Source organism: Nicotiana tabacum, chromosome 7 (genome assembly GCF_000715075.1).
Source record: "Nicotiana tabacum cultivar K326 chromosome 7, ASM71507v2, whole genome shotgun sequence".
Lineage (NCBI taxonomy): Eukaryota > Viridiplantae > Streptophyta > Magnoliopsida > Solanales > Solanaceae > Nicotiana > Nicotiana tabacum.
In genome coordinates this window covers 94792961-94813388 of record NC_134086.1, presented here as the reverse complement: position 1 = coordinate 94813388, position 20428 = coordinate 94792961, and the positions used below count along the sequence as shown (strand labels likewise).

The window sequence follows — 20428 nt, the reverse complement described above, 5'->3', positions numbered from 1 at the left end:
ATCCAGTCTATTTTTTTTAACTCTCTAACTCGGACTCTCCAAGATTTTTCAAAAGTCCCCTTAATTCTGTCCAAACTCCCCTTATTTATGTCCAAAAACAGACCACTTTAAACAATTAAACGAATAAAGAAAAGGTCACATCTTCTTGAGCCCCGTAATCCCACTACTATATGTCTTGTTCCCCATTATTGATTAAACAAATACATTATCCCCTCCATTATATCTTGTCCCTTATGCCTACCTTAAACAATTATATTTCCCCCCACTACATTATGTCTTGTCTCCCACCATGTACTATTTTAATATTATTAATGCTTAGTGGGCGGAGCACTCAAAATAAATAATTGTTCAAATTTTCAATTCCAACCTCTCTGAAATTAGTAAAATTACCGTTCTACCCCCATCAGCTATAACCAATTCACCTAAATCAATTAACCAAAATATAGCAACTATAACCAATTTTTAATCAAATTCAATCAACAAATTCAAACTAAATGATGAACAACAAAAAAATAACTGGAATTATTTTGACTAAACAATATTTTTTAACAACAAACCTACTTTCAGATTCAACAACAATATCAAACAATCATATTCAAATTACTGAGTTCAAATTCAATTAAGCTTAAACGGAACAAATAAACAGATTCAAATCACTGAACTAAATAATCAATTGAACCTCAAACTGAATCTAACAATATTACAGTCAAGACGAAGGATTCAAGTTATCAAACTAACATATTTCTATATTAAAACTAAATCCTTTTAAATGAATAAAAATAAACTGAAGAAATAATTAATTGAACTTCAACTTAAATCTAACAACATTATAATTAAACTAACAATTTCTATATTAAAAATAAACTAGAACAAATGAAACAACCTGAAGAAATAATCAAGAAATGATGAACACGAACAAAAATAAGAATCAAACATTTACTGATTCCAGATCCGAGAATATCAAACAAAATATGGACAGAAATGAAACTTAAACCCACTAACCGGATCGGAACGACGATGAACTCGAACGGAAACAAATCTGCCTGGAAACAATTATCGCACCAAAATAACTCGACGCCGAAGACGACCACGAACGGACTACTGTTCAGGTGGTCGTTGCTGGGCGATCGAGATGGCAGTAGGGTGGTCACTTGGACGAAGAAGAAGGAGCAGGGTTGCCATGGAGGGGTTACTGCTCGACGGGAGCTTGGAGATGGTCGTGACTCGACTGACGGAAAAGAAGAAACAACAGCCATGGCTGCCGGAGGTGAAGCTCGTTTTGGACTGGTTCGCTGCGTGCTGAAGAGGATGACGAAGCAGCGGCAGCAACAGGTGGTGACGCTGGGCAGTCCGTTGCTAGAAGAACTGGACGTCGACGAAGTAGCCGGTGACGACGATACAGAAACTGGACGAAGCAGCAGCAGCAACGCGGTCAGCCATGGTCGTGCGTCATGATGGTTGACGGACTGGAGGTTCCATGGCATGGAGCTTCGTGTCTGGAGGAGGGCAGCCAATGGTCAACGAGGAGGGGGTTGTCGGACTGGTGGTCATTTTGAGGAGGTGAAGCAGCAGCGATGACTGCTTGTCATGGTAGAGTTGGATGATGAAGAAGACGACGCAACATGGGTGGTCGTTGAAGGTGGTGAAGCAACAAGGGGGGGGGCAGCCATGGCAGCTGGAGGGGAGGTTGAAGAAGATGATACAGTAGGGGGCGGGTAGCTTTTTTTAGGTTTAGGGTTTGTTTTTCTTTTTTTTTGTGAAATGAAAGATAGAGAGATAGGGGTGTTGGGTCTTTTGGGTTATGGACTGGGTCGACCCGGTTTTAAATGGATCGGGTCGTAGGGGAAGGTTGGGTATCTTTGGGTTTGTGGTTTAAAATTGAAGAAAAAGCCCAATCCGGTCTTCTTGTATTTTTGTTCTTTTCTATTTATTCAATTTCCTAAATAATAAAGCTAAAAATGCGAAGATTAAATTATAAAACCCAAAATTATCTGGAAATACTAATTAACTCTTAATAATAATTAACACACAATTAAATAGCGATTAACGATAAAATCACACAATTTGGATGTTAAATGCTAAAAATGCAACGTACATTATTTTTATGATTTTTTCATTTTGTAAAACAACCTTAATTAAATATCAAATGCAAATGCGACATATTTTTATATATTTTTTTATTAATTTAACACATTAACATGCACATGCAAAAATACAAATAATTATCAAAAAAAGTCACGAAAATTCAAAAATTGCACACAAAGGAAAATTATTTTATTTTGAATTTTTGGGAGTAATTCTCATATAGGGCAAAAATCACGTGCTCACAGCAGCCATTGAGTGCTGAGCATTATTAGCCGCCGGAACCTTTTAAAATGGTGTGTAACAATGACTATTTGTGCAAGCTGCAAGTGCAAAAGAGAACGCGTATACGGAACCAAATGGATATTGGTGACACCGTTTATGAGCGTAAATGTGGCATATGCTCGCAAACAGGACACGACCGTCGTAAATGTCCTTCAGGTGGTGTGCATGGCGGTGGTAATCCAGCTCCTAGTGCAAGTTCGTTCAATGTACCCAACTATCAAGGATACACCTAGTCTTTTGTTTTCGTATTATTTTTTGTAATACGCTCCTATACTTGTGTATGTTGCAATATCTATCAAATAAAATTATGTTCCACAATCTTGTTACATCTTATTTTTTAACATGACCTTTTGAATTGGGATGCTGATATGATTGTTCAAATATTCAACTTATTTGTATTAGTAAAGAAGACGAATCTAAAAATTAAAAAAAACCTATAAAATCAAGACATCCTTTATTATCTTTCTTAAAATTTAATATGTAAAGCGTGGTATAATACTACGTTTTGTGTGTTGTCTTGTTGTTCTGAAAATAGCTGAACCGACTGCGAAAAAGCTATTTTGTTTCATAAAAATTTAATATGTAAAGCGTGATATAATACTACGTTTTGTCTGTTGTCTTGTTGTTCTGGAAAAAGCTGAATCGACTGTCAAAAAGTTGTTTTGTTTCATAAAAATTTAATATGTAAATTGTTACTACGTTTTATGTATTATCTTGTCGTTCTAGAAAAAGCTGAACCGACTGTCAAAAAACTGTTTTGTTTCATAAAAATTTAATATGTAAAGCGTTACTATGTTTTGTGTATTGTCTTGTCATTTTGGAAAAAGCTGAACCGACTGTCAAAAAGCTGTTTTGTTTCATAAAAATTTAATATGTAAAGCGTGGTATAATACTACATTTTGTGTGAAATCTTGCCTATAAATAACGGGCACATTCTAGTTATTTTCTGCGCTTAACAATAACCAATAACAAATATTTTCATAAAACCAAGGTTTCTCTTTAACAAATGTCTCAACAACCTCTTTATGTCCCAAGGTGCGAGTGCGGCAAAAAATGCATGATGCATGATTGTTGGGAAGAAGCTGGATGCCGCTACTGGGTGTGTATGAACAAGTTTTATAGGCAACCTGACAAACCTACATGCAATTTTGAGGTATGGGTTGATGAACCCTGTCAGCAGGAGGTAAATAACCCGGCTGATCATCTCCACGATCCTCATCATGTGCCTCAACAAGTGGGTCGACAAGTGCCTCAACGCCCCCTTGCTGGGGACCACCTCCCCGCCGTTCCCCGCGACCTTGTGAGGCACCCCTGCCTCGTGGGACAGGCCTACCCCGATAGTGCTCCTCTGGCGCCGCATACTCAACCTCGTGATCCAACCTCGCACCCTCTCTGGCTCGCTGCAGGGTCCGGAGAGCTATCTCTTCCACCCACCGTCCATACTCAACGACTGCAGCATTGTCGCCATGATGCTGCATCTCTTGTCCCAACTGGTAGAACATGTGATGCCCAATAGCCTGCACAATATTTAAAATATTAATTAAATAATGCTATATCACACTTATAAGACTTATCCCACAAAACATACCAGTGCCTCGTGCCTCCCGGCATATGGTCTGTACCTATCGCCAAGTACATGAATAGGGTTCCCGATCATCAGTTGGGTGTGACGACAGTACCATGACATATAAAGCTCAATAGTCGCCTCCTGGATCAGTGAAGGTTGTGGTAGAATCAACTCCTCTCGCTGGTCCCAAATATGGACCTGTGCCTCTAGCCATCCTACAAATTCATTGTCCACCCTAGTACAATCATCCCGCTGATAATATGTAGGCACCCATCCAGGCTACCCTGGTATAGTCTAGGTACGGTCAAACTGGAGAAGTACACGCTCTGTGGCATGATGCTCCACCACATCGAGGCACATCATCGGGACGAAAGTGCTCCAAAACAGTTGATCGACCGAGCAATAATCGGGCAGATGAGCTAGCAACTCGTCACTGTATGGCGTCCAGATGACCTATAAAATAATAACAAAAAGTGAGTATTCACACCACAAGTGAATTTATAACAAGTTAGTTTAGGTACATATTTACCTGTCCGGCCACCAGAATATCTAACACATCCCTGACAAGGGGGAGATTATGATGAGCATCACTCCCTTGGTAGTTCACATGCCGGAGAACCCACCTCGTAGCTAGATGGAGAAACGGAGATGCTACACCTAGCTCTAGTGGTGGTAGAGGTGGCTGCAACGGCAGGATCCGCTGCCAGGCCCAAACCTAAGATAAAAGGTTGAAGTAAAATTTAAGAGTCATTTTAACTATATAGAATTTGGAGTAATGAACAGAGTATTCGAAAATATTGTCACCTGTAGAAGCCGCAGAAAACCACATATGTCCACCTGGGTGCCCATGCTCGCCCGACACATACTCCTGTACAGGTATACTAGAACAGCAGCACCCCAGTTATACTGGGGTAACTCATCTAGCTGCTGCAGATGATGCAGAAAACGCAGACTCAATAGATTTTCCGAAGTGTTCGGGAACAAGACACCCCCAAAAAGAAGAAACAACGCCAACCTCGTGTACTGGTCAATATGGATATCCTCTGTCTCGCCGGAAATGTCGGGGTGCAATACCTCCATATGCTCTCTGATAGCCGTCACAGAAATGCGACTGCCCCCTCTAAGTGCAGCCTCACCCTGTGGTCTGAAACCAGTATACTGCCCCAGTAAATCCAAATACTGGGGATGCATCATAGCTCTCATATACTGGGGTAGTGCAATGATCAGTCCATCTACACGCAGCCCATACAAAACCTGAACATCCTGAAGCGTGATGGTGGCCTCTCCAGTGGGCAGGTGAAAAGTGTGCGTCTCCGGTCACCACCGCTCTGTCGACGCCGTGATGAGAGGCCAGTCGAGCTGCATCCGCCCAATCTAAAAAATCCTAAGGAAGCCCGTAGTACAAAGGCGATGGACTACGCGGGCATGGAAAACTCCCCCCCTCAAAAAATTCCACAAGTCGTCCGGTCTCCCCGCGCGGAGACTCTGATCCAATAGATGTCCCTCCTATACATAGGCGGACCTATGGTCGCCCTGTAACACTAATATCTGATCCGCGACTGGTGCAGGATGCACAGGCGGCAAGTCCATGTCGTCTACTATAATTTAAACAATATTAATTGTGTGTTTGTATTATAATAAATTAAATAATTAATTTTTAATTAGATAGAGTAATTATCTATGGGTTCCAGGCTCGATATTTGAGGCCTAGTAGCACCAAGCTATCCTTAATTATTATGTGTGTCAATTTCAATATTTTTAAAATTTTGTTAGTTTAATAAATTCATTAATTAAATTTTAATTAGATAGAGTAATTATCTATGAGTTCCAGGCTCGATATTTGAGGCCCAGTAGCACCAAGTTATCCTTAATTATTATGTGTGTCAATTTTAATATTTTTAAAATTTTGTTAGTTTAATAAATTAAATAAAATTATTTAATTTGATAGAGTAATTAGCTATGGGTTCCAGACTCAATATTTCAGGCCAAGTAGCACCAAGCTATCCTTAATTCTTTTGTGTGTCAATTTCAATATTTTTAGAATTTTGTTAGTTTATAAATTAAATAATTAATTTTTAATTGGACAGGGTATACAACTATGAGTTCCACGCTCAATATTTAATTTGACAACATATATTAATTTGTTAGTTATGTAAGTTTATTTTATAAATTAAATAATTAATTTTGTAAAAGGCTCTATATTTTATAAGTAGATACTTAAACTACAGAGACTGTATGCTAAAAGGCTCTATATTTTACTACGCTATAAGGCTCTATATTTTACTACGCTAAAAGGCTCTATATTTTACTACTCTAAAAGGCCACTATTCTTTAAACAAATAAATAATATAAACAACAAACATATGAATATAACATTCACGAAATTACATATAAAACAGTAAAAGATATTTGTGAACAATTTCATTAACAATAAAAATTATTTTTCAAGTTTTACCTATTTTTTTAAAACACTAATAATTTAATCCGGGTAAAATAAAATACAAATTTAATCGCAAACATAACACAAATCAACGTGGAAACACATTCAAAAAACAAATGTACATATGCTCTACGAGTTTTGAAATAAACTAAATCGGAATACCTCGATTTATGTTTTTTGAAATATCGGAAATTTGGAATTTTGACCCCGAAAGAAAGAATCCAAGGCTTGGGTTGTATGCGGGACCTACGCTCTTCACTTTTTGTGTGACGGGTGGGGCCCAATAATTTGTTTTAATCGCGTGTGTGTGTGTGGGGGGGGGGGGGGCAGAAATGGTGGGGGAGGGTTTTTTAAAAATGGGGACTGCTTCTGTCGTGGGGAAGAAGATGCAACTATATTTTATTAAAGGAAAACGCAGTATAATACTACGTTTTCCTTAAAGGCAGTATTATAATGTGTTTTCCTATAATAAAACAAATAATTAAATAAAATACAGTATAATACTGCATTTTACTTTAACGGCTAACTTTCCGTTAAAGTGAAATGCAGTATTATACTGCGTTTTATGTAAAAATGTAAATTTTTTTTAACTGTAAAAATATATTTTTTGTCCAAAATGACATCATTTCAGTTTCGGACTCGCCATCACAGCATACGGTGTCAATCAAAAAGTTTTGTTTTCTGAAACAGAAATTTTTACAGAAAATGGCAGTCAATCAAATATTTTGTTTTCGGTAAATATTTCTCATCAAAAAATTCAAAAAAATTTCTGAATGTCCCTTTGGTAAAAGGAAAATAAATCAAACTGCTACCTATGTTAATCCGAGATAAATTTTACATATTAAGGGCGGTTGGAGAAAAAGTTAGATCATCCAAACAGACTTAGTAGGTGTTTCAACATAAAAATTTGAGATTTGAAAAAAAGTAATTTTTAAAATTAAGTTGAAAAAATATTTGAAAAGTAAAATCAGTGTTTGAACATATATTTCCTTGAAAAAGTGGTTACAAGAAACTCATCTTCAATTTGTTTTAAATTCATCTTCAAAAATTCATTCCTATGTAGTATGTATGTATAACCAAATTATATTTTGAAAATGAGTTTAAGAAAAAGAAAACAATTCTTATGGATAAACGGTTCCTTAAATACTTAAATTTTTTGAAATGTATGTTAGATAATTTATTACCCATAAATAAATATGAAGGTGTTAGTTGTCAATTGACCTTTGTTAGTAAATTTCACTATCGATAACCATCAAATATGAACCTTTGGTAGTAATTTCACTATGTATGAAATTACCTGACCTAAGACTGCTAGACAAGATGTACGTTAAGTAGTTCATCTAAACCGAAAGTCTCTTAACTGTCATTCTCCATGACATGAGTTTTTCTTTTTTCATGTTAAAAACCACACACTTGATATGACATATCGTATTATGTGAGCCTCTTTGGACATAATTTTTTTTTTCCTTTTATTCCAAAAAAATTTCACTTTTTTTTGAAATCAGCGTTTGTGCATAAAATTTTCAGTTTTCACTTGAATATACATTTTGAAATTTTTCGAAAATTTGAAAAACTCTAAAAAGTTATTTTTCAAAATTTTCACTCAAATCACTCACAAAACTTCAAAAATAACCCAAACTGAAATTTGTCCAAACACAACTCTAAATTTCAAATACCATTTTCACTTGAATTTTTTTTCACCATTTAATTTTACAATTCTTATGTCCAAACGCCTACTTAATGCCTTTTGGGTAGAGATTGAAATTATATGTCACATAAAAAAAAAGATGAAATATTATTAGCCGAACAGTTTGTATACGGTCCCGATTTCGTTCTTCAATGAAAAAGGTGTTGTAAAATAAGATGATTATGGAGAACAAAAGATTTAGCTTGAGGCGTGTCAAAGATATTGTCTTTAAGGATATTTCGCCCACACTGAGATGAATATTATTGAGCATATCCCCCAGGATTCAACAAGCTCTTCTAGTATAACTAGGAGTAGAAACAACAAAGATTAAGAACTAAACCCATCTCAAAACAAAATAAGAAAGAAATTTTTTACTTCACAGACACTCTTATTAAAGTAAAACCAAAGACGTATATATATATAGTGCAAATGAAATGCACTTTCTGATATCAAATTGTCCAAGCCATAAAGACCTTTTAAAGCTTCAGAAACGTATGTTTAGAAATGTAAGCTTCAAGAACGTTAAAATTAAACATATACAAACGTTATAATCCAAATTGAATACAAAAACGTAAGCTTCAGATTGTTGGCATAACTGTTCAAGAATTAAGGCCATTAAGGCTCTTAAAAAATTGAAATGTTTCACATTCATTGGTCAGATTATTTGTCCCAAATTAAATTCAGCATTAAACTAATTTCGGTTACAAATATATTTAAAATAATTATTATAATAAAGATCCATTAATATAATAGTAAGAAAATAAATCCAGACCTAGTTTTAGAATATTTCTTTTTGAGATATCAAAAATATTTTTCTATCAATCCCCCACATATCCCAAAAAGAATATTAAAAAATAAAATAAAAAATAAATAACTTGCTGGGTTTTCACAAATGAGCATAATGCGTCGAATCTGGTTTCTCTTGGACTATGAACTAGATCTAGATAAAATAAGATTAAACTTACAGAACAATTGGTGAAGTTTAGAACTTCTATGAACCAAGAATTCTTTTGTAAGTTTAGTGTCTCACCTATCACATTATACTCGCACACACTTTGTTGTTTGTCGCAATTTTGCGCTAATAGACCATGCGTACGCCTGGTTTTCATGAGTGCTCTAGAAACTTTTTGCCATAAATTTCATAGGAGCGGCCCCAATCCACACTCGTATAGGTCTATCCATCAAGTGTATTCTGCAGCGCAATACACCACTTAAAATTAGGCTACGGATTAGATTAAGAGTTTAATAACTCAGTCTCCCATTCCTTGCAGTCTTGCACTATATATACACACACCATAGGAAGGGATATAATTAATAGTGCACGTTTGATCAACTAATGACTTGTTATTACCCATATGAACCTACTTCATGGGATCTCCAATCACATAGGTTGGGTTACCATCATAGTTGATATAACTCAAATTGGCAAAAGTCTCATTCCCCTCGATGTTTCAGATATTAATTTTCTTCCCAAAGATTTAGTCAAAGGATCGACCAAATTCACTTCTCACTTCACATAATCTATGAAAATAATTCCATCTTTCAGCAGCTGTTTTATCACATTATGTCTCAATCGGATATGTCTACTCTTCCCGTTAAAGGATTTATTTTTAGCAATGACTATTGTAGCTTGGCAATCACAATGCATCGACACAGAAGGTGCCGGTTTTATTCCCAGTGGAATACTTGCCAAAAGGTTCTTTAACCACTCGGCCTCATTGCCAGCTAATTCTAATGCCACAAACTCAGATTCCATGGTAGATCTAGCTATTATTGTTTGTTTAGCTGATTTCCATGCCACAACCCCTCCATCGAGGGTGAACACATAACCACTAGTGAATTTTGTCTCATCTGAATCGGAGATCCAGTTAGCTTCATTGTATCCTTCTAGTACAGTGAAAAATCCACTATATTTAACACCATAGTTCATGGTACCTCTCAAATATTTCATTACTCTTAGTAATGCAATCCAATGATCATGACTCGGATTTTGAGTATATCTACTCAATCTACACACAACATATGCAATATCAGGTCTAGTAAAATTCATCAAATGCATTAGGCTACCAATAATTTGAGCATATTTATTTTGATCTATAGCATCTCCCTTATTTTTTTTAATTGACTATTAGCATCATAAGGAGTGCTTACAGGTACCACATCAAAATTATCATTTTTTAAGAATTCTTTCAACATAATGTTATTGAGTCAGCATTAAACTATTGCCATCTCTTATTATTTTCATGTCTAAAATAACACTAGCTTCTCCCATGTCTTTCATCTCAAAATTAGAGGACAAGAAAATTTTGGTTTTATGTACCAAATCAAGGCTAAAACTAAAAATAAGCATGTCATCCATATAAAGGCAAATAATAACACATGTACTATCTACACATTCTGTATAAAAACATTTATCTACTTCAATTGATGAAAAACCATCATTAATCAATACTTGATCAAATTTTTCATGCCACTGTTTAGGTGCTTGCTTTAGACCATACAAAGATTTTAGCAATTTACATACTTTGTTTTCTTGGTCAGACACTATACAACCCTCAGGTTTCTCCATGTAAATTTCCTCTTCCAAATCACCATTTAAAAATGCAGTTTTAACATCCATTTGGTGAATATAAAGTTTATAAATAGAAGCCAAGGCAAGTAAAACACGAATCGAGAAAATTCTAGTTACAAGAGCATAAATGTCAAAATAATCAACATTTTGCTTTTGGGTAAAACCTTTTCCAACAAGTCTAGCTTTATATTTATCAATGGAACCATCCGGATTGAGTTTCTTCTTAAAAATCCATTTACAACCAATAGGTTTAGCCCCCGGAGGTAAATCAACTAAAATCCAAGTTTTATTTTGTAAAATTGAATTTAGTTCTACATCAATACTTCTTTCCAAAATGAGGCATCAAACGAAGAAATAACTTCAGAATATGTTAAAGAATCATTATCCACAAGATAAGTATAAAAATCATTACCAAAAGATTTTTCTTTCCTTGGTCTTTTGCTTCTTCTTAAATCCTTACTTTCAAAATCATAATTGGAACATGTGAAATATTATCACTTGGAATAATATAAGCATCAGAAATTTTCTCAAATTTTAAAGGAAAAATATTTTCAAAAAATTCAGCATTTTTTGTTTCAACAATAGTATTGTTTTTAGGTACATCACTTTTGACTACTAAAAATCTATATGTTGCACTGCTTTCAACATACCCAATAAATATATAATCAGATGTTTTAGATCCTATTTTTCTTTTCTTAGGATCAGACAACATAACTTTAGCAAGTCACCCCCACACTTTTAAATATTTCAAATTAGGTGGATACCCTTTTCACAACTCATAAGGAGTTTTACCCATTTTTTTATAAGGAATTCTATTTTGTAAATGACAAGCCAATAAAATGGTTTCACCCCAAAGATTATCCGGAGCACCAGAACTAACAATCATACTATTTATCATTTCTTTTAAAGTCCTATTTTTTCTTTCCGCCACACCATTTGATTGTAGAGAATATGGCTGAGTTATCTCGTGAATTATACCTTCTTTCTCACAATAATCATTCAACAAAATAAATTCACCGCCTCTATCAGATCTAACTCTTTTGATTTTCTTATCCAATTGATTTTCTACTTCATATTTATAAATTAAAAACTTATCAAAAGCTTCATCTTTATTTCTCAACAAATAAACTTTTGTATATCTAGAAAAATCGTTTATAAAAGTCACATAATATTTTTTTCCTCCTCTAGTCATAGTTTGTTTCAATTCTCCTAAATTAGTATGAATTAAACTTAATAATTCAGATTCTCTAAATACTGAAGCACATGATTTCTTAGTTTGTTTAGCTTCTAAACAAACTTCACACTTATCAATATTCGAAAATTAATATTTGAAATAAAACCTTTAGAATGCATTTTCTTAATATAAGATAAACTAACATATCCTAATCTAGCATGCCATAAATTAAAAGAATCAATTAAGTAAGTAGAAGTGCTAACATTTTCATTGATAACATTGAGTACAAACAAGCCATGGTTATAATAACCCTTGCCAACAAAATTATTATTCTTGGTCAACACGACCTTATCAGATTCAAAAGAAACCTTCGCCCCCACTTTTCCTAATAATCCCACAGAGACCAAATTGGCTCGGATACTAGGAACATGCAACACGTCATTTAATGCCAAAGTTTTGTCAGATGTGAGTTTGAGAAGAACTTTGCCTTTTCCAAGAACTTGAGTAGTTCTTGAATCACCAAGATAGACAACTTCTTCTCCCTCCTCAACTTGGGTATAAGACACAAAGTTTTTTTTGTTAGCACATATGTGCCTCGTGGCACCAGAATCTAACACCCAATCTTTCACATTGGCCACAAGGTTCACTTGGGAAACAACCGCAACAATTATATCATCCACTTTTGCTTCAGTCAAATTTACTTTAGCCTTAGTGGGATTGTCATTCCCAACCCTTTTTCGGCATTGAGCAACATAGTGACTAGGTTTGCCACACACAAAGTAGTTGTCTTTTTCCTTGAAGGTTTGATTGTTGGTTTTGGGCTTATAACCATCTCTTTTATCATACTTGTTACTTGATTTTCTCCGACGGTTGTTGTCCTCCACAAGGCTGCTTCTAGTAGCAATTTCTTTTCCTTTGTCAACAACAGCGTGCTTGCGATAAAAATTATCTCCACCAAAAACCACAATTTTTGAAACATCGGGGAAAGGTTTGACACATGTAATTAGCGAGGGAACAACAACAGAAACAGTAGGTGCAACGGGTGTAGCAGCAACAACAACAATATTAGTAGCGTTATTCTCCATAATAACAACGTGTAAATATCCTTAAGATTGTTGTAAAATAAGATGATTATGGAGAACAAAAGATTTAGCTTGAGGCGTGTCAAAGACATTGTCCTTAAGGATATTTCGCTCACACTGAGATGAATATTATTGAGCATATCCCCAGGATTCGACAAACTCTTCTAGTATAACTAGGAGCAGAAACAACAAAGATTAAGAACTAAACCCAGCTCAAAACAAAATAAGAAAGAATTTTTTTACTTCACAAACACTCTTATTAAAGTAAAACCAAAGACGTATATATATAGTGCAAAGAAAATGCACTTTCTGATATCAAATTGTCCAAGCCATAAAGACCTTTTAAAGCTTCAGAAACGTAAGCTTCAAGAACATTAAAATTAAACATATACAAACGTTATAATCCAAATTGAATATAAAAACGTAAGCTTCGGATTGTTGGCATAACTGTTCAAGAATTAAGGCCATTAAGGCTCTTAAAAAATTGAAACGTTTCACATCTATTGGTCAGATTATTTGTCCCAAATTAAATTCAACATTAAACTAATTTCTGTTACAAAGATATTTAAAATAATTACTATAATAAAGACCTATTAATATAATAGTAAGAAAATAAATCCAGACCTAGTTTTAGAATATTTCTTTTTGAGATATCAAAAACATTTTTCTATCAATAGGTGATACCACGTTGAGAGGTCAGAACTCCGAGCTTGAGCTCGAGGTTCCTTTCCAATACGAGGTCGAGGTCGATAACTTTAGTTCGAGGTTGGAAGAAGGCCCACTTCGAGATAATACCGTTATGGTTCGGTAATAGGAAGAGCGAGATTCTCGCAACGGCCAAAGATCACAGTGTAAATCCATAATGGATTAGTCCTTGGCGATTAGACAGCCGTACATTAAGATTCCATATTATAATTAGAAGTGTATCTTATTTAGGATTCCCCTATTATATAAAGGAGAGCCTATTCATTTGTAAGATATAATTCATTGACAAGAGAATATACATTCATCATTTTCTTGCTTACTGTTCATCAGAGTTGCCTTATAATTTACTGTTCTTACTAACCCACCTCAAGACTATCATAGCTCGAGGTCCGGAGTTGGCTTGCACACTGGTTTGACTTACTTTACTCTTTAATTTATATATTTTCTTTGTTTATCAATTGGTATTGGACTAAATCACATATCTTTAAAATTACAATATAAGTTTAATTGTTACTCGGATTTTAGGGCAAATTTAATATCATACGAGTCTGTCATGTCTACCAGTCAAGTTTCTATTCGAATGAAACTCTTGTACGTAATATACCAAAATACTCGCTAAATTTTTGAATATTCTTACTGTTTATCTCTAAAACTTATGATTTATGATGTATAGAACTTTTTGCATTTTTATTTTGAAAAAAATTATAACTTGTCCAAAACCGACTAAATGATTATAAAAAAAACTTAAAAGATTGTCATTTTAATATTCATGATTATTTTAGACCGTTAATGCTAACCTTTAAATAAGAATGCAAATTTTGGAAATAAACCAAAGAATGCCTACTTATTGTTATTACTATTTTGTCCCAAATGTTATCATTCTATAATTCAAGAGAGAGTTCGATAAATTTTAAAGGCCAATGAACAGTGACGAGTTCATGATTTATAAATAGGTAAAATACTTTATCACCCCCTTAAACTTCATACAGATTATTAGTTATAGCTTTAAACTATTCGTGGTTTTAATTACCCCTCTCAACTAAATCTTTTGAGAGCCATTACCCCCTGGACGCTGATGTGGCAAAAAGTTTGGGCACACTTGCTTGCCATATGTATTTTTCTATATATATGATTTTTTTTGAAAAATAAAATATATTTTTACCTTTATAAGTATGTTACAATTGCAAGAAATAACTTATTATTTCTAATATACTTATTGCTCTAAAAATGTATCCATAAAGTAAGTTATTTCTTGCAATTGCACACTCTTTTTATTTCTTCTTTTAATGCAATGACTATTTATTTCAACTGTGTATTTTTACTTGTTTCAGGTAAAATCCCTAAAAAGATATATTTTTAGAGCACCATAATTTAGAGCTATATAGAAAAATTATAACTAAAATAATTAATTTCAAACTATGTATTTTTATAACTTTTTAGGTGCCTTGACTATTTATTTTAATTGTATAAATCTTTATTTTCAGGTCAAATTCAAAGAAAGATTAACTAAAACATTATTATTTTTAGCCAAATAAAAAAATTTAGCATAAATAATATAGTTCTATCCAAGTTTTATTATAAATTGTATTCGAAAAAAATTATCTAAAAAAGTAACATACTTAAAAGGTAAAAATATATTTTATTTTTTTTAAAAAAATACCACATATACAGAAAAATCCACGTGACAGACGAGTGCACCCATACTTTTTGCCACATCAGCATCCAGGGGGTAATGGCTCTCAAAAGGCCAAATTGAGAGGGTAATTAAGACCACGAATAGTTTAAGGCTGTAATTAATAATTCGTGTCAAGTTTAGAGGGTGGTAAAGTGTTTTGCCTTATAAATACTATAATATGAGAAGACTCCTTTTTGACAAATTTTTTAAAATATATATATATTTGCTGTTTCAAAAAATAATAAGTATTTATCACTTTTGCTAAATTCATGCTCTAATTATTGGGAGTATTAATTTGCTGAGACGTTGAGTTGAGAGAGAATGAGAGATATGAGTGGTTATTTACTTACCGTGAATATGAAATTATAAACAAGTTTAAGCACATCTATCAAAAACTGTGTCCTTCTCCACATCATCTTAATAAACTCCTCCGACATGTAAATCTTCTCGCCAGCGAAATCCACGCCGTCGGTAAGCAACCGGTAGCAATGAAGTCGCCGGAACTTGCAGAGTTCGTACGCCGTCTGATCCATGGCAACCACTAATAAATGGTCTAATAATGACCTTGTCCTTTCTCCTTCCCAAAAAGCCTCTAAAAAAAGATCAAACATCGATGGGTACTCGCCTTTGTAAGGCTCCACGTAAGCTTTGTTTATTATAGTAATAATCACTGTTTTTTCCTCCATTGAAGCATTATTTAGTGCTTCTTCAAGCTCATTTTTCGCCATTTCCTGTTACCCAAAAAAGAAAATTTTTGAACACTTTCACATGAATATATATGAGATTAGGGAAAAGAAATTAAAGGATACTGATACTTACAGGTGAAAATGATACTGATACTTACAGGTGAAGAGTGGGTTGGGTTTATTTTTTGGAAAGAGAAGAAGGATTTAGGAGAAAAAGGTGATAAATTAGTTGAAATATAGATAAATGCAGCTAAAAGGAGAAAAAACTGCAAGACTAGAGATGGACTGCAAAACTACAATACTGATAGATAATCCATTCTTTTTATTACTCTGAGATTTTTAGCTCAGTGGTCTTTGGATCTTCCCAAAAGTGTTCCAAATTTCTGGGGATTTTGCCTTTTGTTAAGATTTGGGGTGGGGTAGGTAAGGAACTTTTTTATTCACTTTTTTTTTTTCTAGAGAGGGAAGGAACTGTAGTGAGTTTATTAATTTAACTAGGACTTAGGAAGGTCATGCAATTAAAATGAAGTGGGAGGAAACTAAGGACAAAGAAAACTTAGGAAAATACTTTGCAAATTCGTATAAACGATTTTAATTTACTTAAGATTGAGGCGTGGTTATCATTATATCTCTTTAATTAAATGTAAGTCAAGTTAACATACTTTGATTGGGACAGATGAATGATATTCAACTGTAAATTATATATACTAATTCAATCACAATCTCTTCGTATATTAGTTCAAGCTTGAACCCAGAAACATCTGAGATTCCTCAACTAAAACATTTAAGTTTCGCCCCAAGTAACATATTGGTATTTGGTAGTAGTAAATTTGTGTCAGTGTACGTGGCGAAAAACAAGATGCTATAAAGAGATGTTTCACAAATGTGTTTTGGCATAAGTTTCATGGACAACGTTTTCTCAAAAAAAAAAAAAAAAAAGTGTTCGGTTGGTGAGTAAAACATATTTCTTCTTTTAAGTTTTAAATGTTAATAATAATATTAGGTAGCTATTTGACCAAAAATATAGATCTTGGTTCAACCAATTAGATTTAAATAAAGAAGAGTTAATCTTAGTTAAAAATAATATCCTAAAGATAAAGCTATCGATGGTATGACAAATAACTAGTATATTTGTCCAAATGGCATCGGGTATAAGTAATAATAACATTATTCAATGACTCAAAAAGATGGAATACAACATTAAATAATAATAAATGACATATAAGTAAATAAAAGGTATAAGTCACCCGAAAAGGGGTGAGATCAGTGGATATTTCTTCTGACAATGATAAATGATTGATATGCCTTCGAACACTTAGGTTGTTCTTGGATCCGGTGGAAATGCTAGACAAGAATTTTAGTATAAGGATATTTTTGTATGCTTGCAATAAGACCAAATTCTCTCTATAAAGTCAATGTGTTTCTTACAAAATGAATACCCCTTGTCCCGTATCCTTGAGTCTCTTTCTATTTATAGGGAACACATTCCTAGAAACTGTAATAGTACATGTACAGAGAATATCCACTAGGATATTCTCTTTTATGTCTTATCTTAGAACTAGCCGTTATAACTCTGTTTAAGATGTTCGACCTCGACCTTGAACTATGGTGACATCACGGCCTTGATTTTTATTGACTCTTTGGTAGCACTCTCTGTGGGGCCCTTAATGATAGCACGTGGTGGTCGATGAACGCTATAATGATGCTGACGTGGCCTACCTATATCAGAATATTTTTTGGCTCATATTAGTCCCTACGCTTATCGAGGTCGTCCTCGCAGGCGAGGTTGATGAGTGGATAATGCCATTTGTAGTTGAGCTTACCGATCTGGCCATGCAGGTCATGGTCGTCATAACAATCAGGCAACGTGACTTTCTGCGGACCGCGCATTTTGAATTCTTTGAACTTTCCCGACAAGTCCGTTAGAACCATCTAGTCCAAGAGAGAGAGAGAGTAACATCATGAAGTCATGCGTCTTGATGATGTCGTTTCCCGATGCATTGCATCGATTCACCTGTGGCCCTTGATTGGTTCTGTTGTTTCAATCTTCGTGCCAATCATGGCATGCCATTTCGATTCTGGTGCCCCCAAGTCTTATAAATAAGGGGTGTTTTGTTGATTTTGAAACTTTTCCAAACTCATTCTACTTCATAAGCAGAGCTTATTCTTCTTCGTAGAACCTTTGTATCTCTTTGTTGTTTTCTTTGCTCCTTGTCTCTTTCCACACAAACATGTTGGGCCTACCATCAGATATCCATATACAAGATCACTCTACTCCTCTAGATGTCATTTTTCCTGTCCGGAGGGAAGATGACGGAGCTACCGTTGAGAAGGAAACCCTACCTACCATAAAGGAAATCGTACCTCGATACCCTGATGCTAAACCCGACTTTCAAAAGGCTCCGGAAGTGATGACAGAGAAGTTTAAATCTACGATGGCGGTTGAATGGCTAACCGAACTCAAAGCTAGACTCGGCCTACCTGGTCATGTGGACTTGATACCTGCGAGTGACGACGAGGGTTCATCGCCCCGGCTTCTGCGCCCTTTACACATATCCATTCTTAGTTGGATATTCGTTCCCATTACTGTTGTTTATAGAAGAGTTATGCCGCTACTACAACGTATGCCCGGCGCAACTCGCCCCTTATATCTTCAAAGCGGTCATATTGTTGACGAAATTTGATGAATTAGTTGATGTAGACATAAAAGTACGCTACCTGATCCATCTCTTCGCCCCTTATTACTATCGAGGGACTTTGCTGAATCTTCACCACCATGGGGAGAAATGTTTGGTGATGAGGATGGATGACAAGTCTAGTGGGAATTTTCGGCTCGACTATTTCTTTGTCGGGACCAAGGATGTAGTGTCCACCACCGCAAGCTTCCCTGAGGCTTGGAACCCTACTCGCAAGTGCTCGTACCTGTTTGTATACTTCTTTGTTTCCATTGTTTTCTTTACTGTGGGTAGGTCAATCGGCTTTCCCCTTTTTGCAACTACTGCTCGACCTCTCCAGATAGTGGCCCACATTACCGATTGGGTTAGATAGATTCTTCCTCATACGGCGGGGATAAGTGATTGGTTGAGCTTTTCTCAGAGATTTAGGCTATCTCTTTCCTCGGCAGGTAACCTATTCCATACTACCGACATCGTGGTTTCTTCGCCCATGTCTATTACCTTTGTTGATTCTTTCCTTTCTCATTGCTCCTTAGCTTTGACCAGGGGGTCTACGAGGAGGTCAAGAGCCCCCACGCCCCCGTTTCTGAAGAGGAGGGCCACTACACCTTCAGTCTCTGCTCTTGCTTCAACTATAGTCGATCATGTCTGTGTTCCAATTCCTCCTATTGCTGCTTCCTTCATTTCTACTCTGGCTGTTGAGACTTTTGCTCCTCCTCTATATTCTCTCATTGATATGGACGATGAGCATTTGCCCAGTGATGAAGATCTCGAACCTCTAAAGAGGAGGTCAGTGGATACAGGTGACGGAGTTACTCTAGCCATTGATGCGATAGAGGGGGACTTTTTGTTGCATGAGACATCAACAATTTTTGGGAGTGGTGATGCTGAACTGAGTCTTGAGGATCCGAGGCTGGTAGAAACTGATGTAGGCGTATCTCTCAATTCCGAGTGGATGGAGACCCAAGGGGTGGCTAAAGATGTCCTTGATCTTTCGCGGTGAGAGGAGGCATCGACCTCTCGAATAACCACGTATGATTCTTCGCTTGCCGATGATAGAGACATGAGCATTGCTGAAGAGGGCGATGAGTCAGGTTCCGACATTGATCTGGACATCCTGAGAATGATTCAAGAGGGTCTTACTCAACTCGAGGTAAGTTTAGAGGGGGGTTCGAGGACTATCTCGATCCCTATAGATCATGACTTGTTGGTGGACACTGAGGAGGTAGTCATTGCCCTAGTCCTCTTTGCTCTGAAGTCGAGGGTAAGACCCTTAAGGAACTAAATGAGGGTGCCTTGTCGAAGAGTATTGCTGGTCTCGCTCTTAGGGTGAGTGTTTATCACACGAACTTTTTCCTATTTTTAGAGCATGCAAAGTTTTGACCTTTTTCTCTTCATTTTCTTTTTTGTAGACGGTGATTCTGGAAATCGAGAGCACCCGGAGGGAGAAACAACATAAAGTGGTCTTCGTGAAACTGATAGACAAATACCTTGAGTTTCACAACAAGTATCAGGATCTCCGTAGTCAGTTTCGCAAAGGCGACGATATGCAGGCCCTAAGGGAAGATATGAAGAAGAAGGATAAGGAGCTGGTGCATGCCATAGAGAAGTGCAGCGTCCTTGAATAAGGAAGAAGAGCTTGAGGTTAGTAGGGGCGTGGAGGCCTAATGCAATGACCTTCAGGCTCAAGTGGTTGAGTAGTAGGGGCAACTTGAAGAGTGCCAGTTTCAGACGAAGGCCCTTAGCGGCGAAGTTGCCGAGAAATAGGAGGAACTTGAGAATGTAGAGTCTTCTCGTT

General features: G+C 35.6%; 1 pseudogene; it reads right to left on the bottom strand.

Moving 5' to 3' along the window:
- LOC107802336 (uncharacterized protein At1g28695-like) overlaps positions 1-15997 on the bottom strand; it is a 45561-nt pseudogene extending 29564 nt beyond the window's left edge.
- Between the last annotated feature and the right edge of the window lie 4431 nt (positions 15998-20428).